The sequence below is a fragment of the Diaphorina citri genome, unplaced genomic scaffold (genome assembly GCF_000475195.1).
Source record: "Diaphorina citri unplaced genomic scaffold, Diaci psyllid genome assembly version 1.1 scaffold525, whole genome shotgun sequence".
Taxonomy (NCBI): domain Eukaryota; kingdom Metazoa; phylum Arthropoda; class Insecta; order Hemiptera; family Psyllidae; genus Diaphorina; species Diaphorina citri.
In genome coordinates, this window is record NW_007377959.1 from 89,417 (window position 1) to 97,039 (window position 7,623).

Sequence of the window (7,623 nt, forward strand, 5' to 3'; positions counted from 1 at the left end):
TCTGAGTTTTGATTTGTTCCTTTTATGTGCTTTTCTTTCACATATGCATACCCACTATAGGTACAAGTGTGTCTACTTGTCTAGTCCAGAGAATCGTTTTGTGGTTGTTCAGATTTGTCATAGCATAGATGAGCATGAGCAAGGAAAGTGGAATTGTAAAGAAGAATTGAGAAAAATAGAGTGAGATACAGTACTTAGTAATAGAAAGTAAACAAGCGGGGCCCGTCCCTCCGGGAATTTTTTGATCTTGGTTAAAGAAAATCAGTATTTATGTACCTACCTATTTTATTTAATATTCATGGAAGTGAGGAAATCCAGGAAATGATATGTGCATCCACCATATGAGTCTGCTGATAATCGGTAGTGTTAACTTATCATAATGAATATGATAATGCTTATAGTGTTATAATGTAGGTATTTTGTTATAGGTATAGTGTATAATAATGCTTAATAGTTAATGGAGGATAAACTGCAAAGCTAGGTCATCAAATCTCTCCTCCCTTTCCTCCTCCTTCTCCCCCTCCCCTTTCTTCTTCTTCCTCCTTCCCTTCCTCTTTTTCTCTTCCTAATCCTTGATCTCCTTCTCCTCCTTGTTCTTATTCCCCTTTCTGCTTCTACTTCTCTTTCTTTTTTTTTCTTTTCGTTCTCCTCCTTCTACTCCTCTACCTCCTACCTATTTTTTTCTTTTCACACCTCTTCCCCCTCCGTCTCGTCTTCTCCTACTGACCCAATAACCTTTATGCGAGAGTTATGAACACATTATGTGCTATCCTGCTAACCCATTTCTTTTTCCTCTCTCTCCCTCTGTTCTCCCCTTCTTCTCTCTCCCTCTGTCCTCCCTTTCCTCTCTCTCTCTCCCTTCCTCTCTCCCCCCTGTCCTCCCTTTCCTCTCTCTCCCTCCCCTCTCTCTTTAAACGTGTGAATATGTAGGTACCTACTTGCTGCTTCTTTCACCTTCCATCCTTCCCTTCTCCGGCCTTTCTCTCCCTCTGTTTCTCTTACATATGGTTTAATTTTCAATACCTACTAAGTAAGTAGGTAGGTTAGGTACCTAAGTAAATGAAAAAATAAAAATAAAAAAAATATTTTATTTATTTATTTACACGCTAAGCTTCAAGGCCATAAAATAAAAAAATAAAGTGAGTGCTCCTTGAAATGTGTTTATTACAATTTATGCTTTGGCTCTTTCTTCTTCTTCCTCATATTTTTTGATGACGTCATAATAATTCACTGTAGCAATCAATCATCACTCCGCATACTGTTAACATTACATCATGCCAATAATAATAAATCAATAATAATCATTACCATCATCATATTATTGATAAAACCCTCTTCCTTTGTTACCGAACTTGGGTGTTTCATTTCAAGCCGGGAAAATGACTTAGAACTCTCTAACTGATAATCTCTATGTGCCATAAGTAGGTTCAAATCTACTGTACATCTTGAACCAAAGTGAACTTGGGTAGGAGTTGGATCAACTGTCCTTTCTGTGCCCAAATTTGGTCAAATCTGGTTATTGTCTGGTGACTTGTGATTGATAAAATAAGTCCATGTTAAGTAGCTGCTGCTCTATTCGATCGAAGTAGCTGTAATTCTTTTTTAGTCCGTCCTTCCTTTATTATTACAATAGTAATAAAAAGGTATAAGGGACGGACTATTGTATTCGCTTCGGTGTCGTCTGTGTGTGGTATGTCTGTCCCCATAGAAGGACTTATCCAAACCTGGTCGACCTATATATCGCATTAAAGGTCTTTTTACCAGGAACACGAAAGTGGTTGTGCAAATTTTGTCCAGAAAACCATAAAGCCAAAAAACCAAAAAACTGGTTCTGACTTGTGGCTTGGGTATTGCCCTGGTTGATTGGTTTAGAATCTGTGGATTTCAGAAGTTGTCATGAACCATCAAAATGTTTTTAGAAAACTTACATTAATTAGTTCCGTAGGTATTCATGTTGATTCAAATCTATTACCTCTTGTAATACAAGGGTTACAAGGACCCACTAGGTATCCAATTAGAGGAAGGGATTAAGGAAAACCATTACAAATATTATTTTGAAAGTTTCTAACAGTTTTACTTAAGTAGGTGTCATTTTTAAAAAGTTGTTACCCATAGGCGGCGATAGGGGGGGGCTTGGGGGGCTTAAGCCCCCCCAAAGGTATCAGGGCCTCTTACACGACTTTTCAGTCGACTTACGACTGAGGAGGGTTAATCGAGATTGACAAGATACAGAAATGCAGTAAAGACGGTCCTGCGATACTTCATGCGTATCAAGGATTGGGGTTTAAAACCCTTAAGAAGCCCAGAAATAATAATCTAAAGATTCTAAAGGGACTCTTAAATCTAAAGGGACTTTAAATTCACTTTGTGTACCCCGCCATCAGGCAATGTCGGTCGACATCAGATATTCAAAAGTGTACGAAATTATGAATGCACCTTTAATCTAGGATTTCTCTGTAGCAAATAAATTTTGCAGTTGAATGGTGCTAGATTTGTGGTTCTAGTGAATCTAGTGGCTCTTGGAGTGTGGCACCGGCTGCAAGAGACTTTAGGAACGCTCAATAATTTCCCCAGACTTTTCACTTACACTCTGTACAACTCTGATTATTACGTACAACACACTACGTAGTTATCTAGGTACCTGTACTTTACGTATGCACACGGTATGAATTTTGAATCTCATTCCAGCAACCATAAGTACAGCCATATTCATATTGCAATATAGCATACAGCTATACAGCCATTTTTGCCATATTCATATTCCTCGCATTATCTATCCGTTGATAAATTTTTATGACGAAGTGGAAGTGCGTCAACTCAGCTATAGGTAGATAGGTACCTGTTACCTATAAATATGTAGGTAATTCTAGCTACTGAGGATAAATATAAATAGGTAATTCTAGGTACATAGGTACAGGGGATATCTTAATGGATTTTAAAGTGGATGGTCTTAGTCTGTACGAAAGGATGTTCAGCTGTACATAAATAGCCTATTTGTGTATCCGTCTGCGATTAAATGAAGTCTGATTGGAATTTAATAAAGTTACGGCTTGAAAGTCGCTTATTTTACGACTGACTGACTCACTGATTCACTCATCAAAATTATGAGGCACTTCCCGATGCCGTAGAAACTTGAAATTTGGCAGGATGGTAAGTCTCTGTGAGTAAGTAAAGGGAAAAATCTGAAAATCGGCAAAAGTTGCAAGGAATTGAGATCCAGCATTTTCAGCAGACACGAAAAACTGGGAATGCAGACTTGGCCTTAATTTTCTGATCTCACCACTTTTATAGGCCGACATTTTTGAATAGGAACTTGGCCTTTTTTCACATTAGTGTTTTTGTGGGGATAGAATCTTCTTCGTCTTTTCCCGTGTTCAGGGGGCGGCGTTTTTCGTCGGCCTCTCAATCAGCCCTGGGGTGATCGCTTTTGGGTTGTTGGCATTTAGTTTCGGCTAAAAAAAAAAATAAATTAAATTGGATGCCCCTTGGCACTCAACCTTTTCTCTTTTTGAAAGCAAGAAATCGCTTTTAAATCATGTAATCACTAAAACAAAAATAGGTGTTAATCTCGCTAAAATGGGTCTTATTGTTCAAAATATGAACTACCTTCCTTGTAAGCAGTAGGACGCAGGTTCGATTCCCGCACGGGGCGAACTTTATCCTAAACAGACAAGGTTCAGGGTTCGTTATCGGAATGCCTGACTTTTTAGTCCGTCCTTCCTTTATTATTACAATAGTAATAAAAAGGTATAAGGGACGGACTATTGTATTCGCTTCGGTGTCTGATAATCTCGCTAAAATGGGTCTTATTGTTCAAAATATGAACTACTTACCTTCCTTGTAAGCAGTAGGACGCAGGTTCGATTCCCGCACGGGGCGAACTTTATCCTAAACAGATAAAATTCAGGGTTCGCTATCGGAATGGCTGACTTTTTCCTTTTCTGTCCTCCTCTATTCGATTTTGGAACTATCAAAGCTCTTGAAAAATAATCACTTTTTTGACATCAGGGGATCCCAAAACGGATATTTCCAACCATTTCCCGATTTTGAAAATTTGGACCGATTGCAATACTTTCGTTACTAGTGTAGCTCCGCTATACTGTAGTAATAGAGATAGAAGGACTTATCCAAACCTGGTCGACCTATATATCAAATTAAAGGTCTTTTTACCAGGAACACGAAAATGGTGCAAATTTTGTCCAGAGAACCATAAAGCCAAAAAACCAAAAAAACTGGTTTTTGGGAGAGTTTTTCCACATTTTCTCACACAAATGAGCTCTGATCTCGGAATTTGTCGCGACGACCTATGAACTCAAAGCGAGAAAGTTTTAGATAACACTTCAGTCGATAATTCAAGACCGGTTTTAGCGTCACCTATGTTAAGCTACGCCGAGCAAGGCCAATAAATGGATGGGTGACCTAAAGGTAGGCTTGCCAAACGTCCCGAATTGGCCGGGACAGTCCCGAATTTCAGGGGGTGTCCCGGCGTCCTGTTCAGTTTTTCATTTTGGGGCGTTTTGTCCCGAATTTCCGTTTTTGTCCCAGAAAAAATTCGGGACGCGTTTTTTAACTTTAAAATTAGGTACCTCTATAAATCAGAATTTGTTCTTAACTTGTTTAAATTTGTCATGCTTTCATCAGTTTGCTCTTCCACTTTCCTAAACCTTTATAAACGAGAAAATGTTGTATAAAACCGCCTTAAACGAAAAAATGAGTCTGGTCCGGCTATTGGATTTCTCGTTTATTCCAGGTTTCGACTGTACCTTTTGTTTATCTGTATTTAATAATGTATGTTACCGTATCACTTATCGGTACCTAATGTAGCGATTATGTTCGCGGGTTTGGCGATTATGTTCGCGGATTTGGCGATTTTGTTCGCGGATTTGGCGATTATGTTCGCGGGTTTGGCGATTATGTTCGCGGATTTGGCGATTATGTTTGCGGATTTCGCGATTATTTTCGCGGATTTCGCGATTATTTTCGCGGATTTGGCGATTTTGTTCGCGGATTTGGCGATTATGTTCGCGGGTTTGGCGATTATGTTCGCGGATTTGGCGATTATGTTTGCGGATTTCGCGATTATTTTCGCGGATTTCGCGATTATTTTCGCGGATTTGGCGATTTTGTTCGCGGATTTGGCGATTATGTTCGCGGGTTTGGCGATTATGTTCGCGGATTTCGCGATTATGTTTGCGGATTTCGCGATTATTTTCGCGGATTTCGCGATTATTTTCGCGGATTTGGCGATTTTGTTCGCGGATTTTGCGATTATGTTCGCGGATTTGGCAATTATGTTCGCGGATTCGCGTCCCGAATCGACATTTTGGATATTTGGCAAGCCTACCTAAAGGAATAAAGGGAGAACGGGCTATAGTCTTGATTTTAGATCATTACATGAAAGTAAAATCAAATCAATAATAATAATAATAATAATGAACTGGATATTAAATAAATTAGGTAGGTACATAGGTACTGATTTTCTTTAATCACGATCGAATAAAATACGGGCTAAAAAATTCCCGGAGGGACGGGCCCAGCTTGTTTGCCTCCCTCTTTTCTCTTTTTTTTCCTTTCTCTCTCTCTCTCTCTCTCTCTCCTTTTATTTCTCTCCCTTTCTTTTCTTTCGTTTCTCTTTCTCCCTCCCTTTTATCTCACTTTTTTCTTCACACTTCTTATCTACAATCCTTCGAACTTACTTCGTTGGTCTAGGTAGGTATGTACTGTCTTTCAACCATACTGGCCCCTAGTTTACTTTGCTTCAGATAAAAGAACCTGGAGCAAATGCAATTTAAGTGCAAATGCAAGAAAAACAGACGAATGCCAACAGACAGTTAGAAAGGTATCAGAAACACTGTAACAGAATAGGTAACTCAAGAATAACACAATCAAACAATAACACAGAACTACATTGGGAGAATACTACCTATCTTCTTTAATGTTATGTTAAACATTGGATACTTACGAGTTTATCATAAGTAAATGGTATTTACAAAGGATGTCTAAATTAAATAAATTCATTAACACATTGGAAGAACTGTCCCTAAACTTGTGTAGGCGAATTCCCATGAAAAGTTTTATCAAAAGAGGATCAAATCAACTCATGTGTCAGATCAGATCAACTTAGGTGTCATCCGCTTGAATAATAGAGACAAATTTCAAAGTGCTGCCTCCGTGACCGACTAGGTATCACACTAGGCTTGCGGTTCGATTCACGGCGGGATCTAAGTGTTAGTGTTTTCGGCTTTGTGCTCGAGAGTTCGGGGAGCATTCAGCCTTGTGAGTAGAGGAGGAGAACTATCGATAGTCGGCGCCATCGATAGTTTTCGATAGTTTTTTTATTACATATTTTCCTTGTCTTATCCCCCAAAAAGACCTAACCTAACCTAATTTAAAGAAAATTATTAACTGTACACGTATTAATTTAGGTCACAGGGTTTTATTTATTCATGATTATCAGATTCTTTTTTTTTTATAGTTAAGCAAGGTCTTTTTACTGCATTGTTAGTTGTATGTATTATTCTTTAACCCATCAAATATACGAGACCTTGTTTAGACTGCTGGGGTAAAGGGACTTTTCATTCCTATTCGGGCAGGATAAACAAGGTATATTCTATTCCACCTACCCCGCCCCCTTAAATCGCCACTAGATAATATCATATTAAACTCTAATACCTACTAATAATATTCTAATTATAATATTGTTATGTCTGGAGTCAGCTACATGTTCCGAATATTTGTGTGTGTGTGTGTGTGTGTGTGTGTGTGTGTGTGTGTGTGTGTGTGTGTGTGTGTGTGTGTGTGTGTGTATTTATCTCGGAATTTCGTGTGACGTCATTCTACTTGTGTTTTGATTCCATTCACGTGTGTCCCCCTATGTGTTATGTACTTAACCTCTATGTAATGTTTGTAACTTCTATGTATGTATGTCTCCTGTGTTATGTACCTACTTAACCTCTATGTAATGTCGGCATGTATCTTTCTATGTAATGTTACATATTTCCAGAATAATGTCGTTCGACTGAGTCAATGGAGCAGTTGCAAATGGGTAAAAATTTAACTTCTGTGTATGTATGTCTCCTGTGTTATGTACTTAACCTCTATGTAATGTTTGGAACTTCTATGTATGTATGGCTCCTGTGTTATGTACTTAACCTCTATGTAATGTAGGCATGTATCTTTCTATGTAATGTTACATATTTCCAGAATAATGTCGTTCGACTGAGTCAATGGAGCAGTTGCAAATGGGTAAAAATTATAAATAAAAAAGGTCGATTCCTACGTAAAAAGTTGTGAAAAATCCAAATCTGAGGTCAAAACTCCGAAAAAGTAACTGTAAAAGGTCGAAAATTCAACTCAAATCTGAGGTCAAAACTCCGAAAAAGTAACTGTAAAAGGTCAAAAATTCAATTTTTAATTGCCGTTCTAATGAAAGAGTTCAAATATGTGTGACGTCAGACTTTACGCAGTTGTTTTTTACTTTTAATTGCCGTTCTAATGAAAAAGTTCAAAGAGTTGTGACGTCAGATCTCACATCAAAATGCGCAAAAACGCTTGCGCACAAACAGACGAAGCGGGAGTCATGAATTATGACGTCATCGCCTACGGGAGCGTATGCCGTGACGT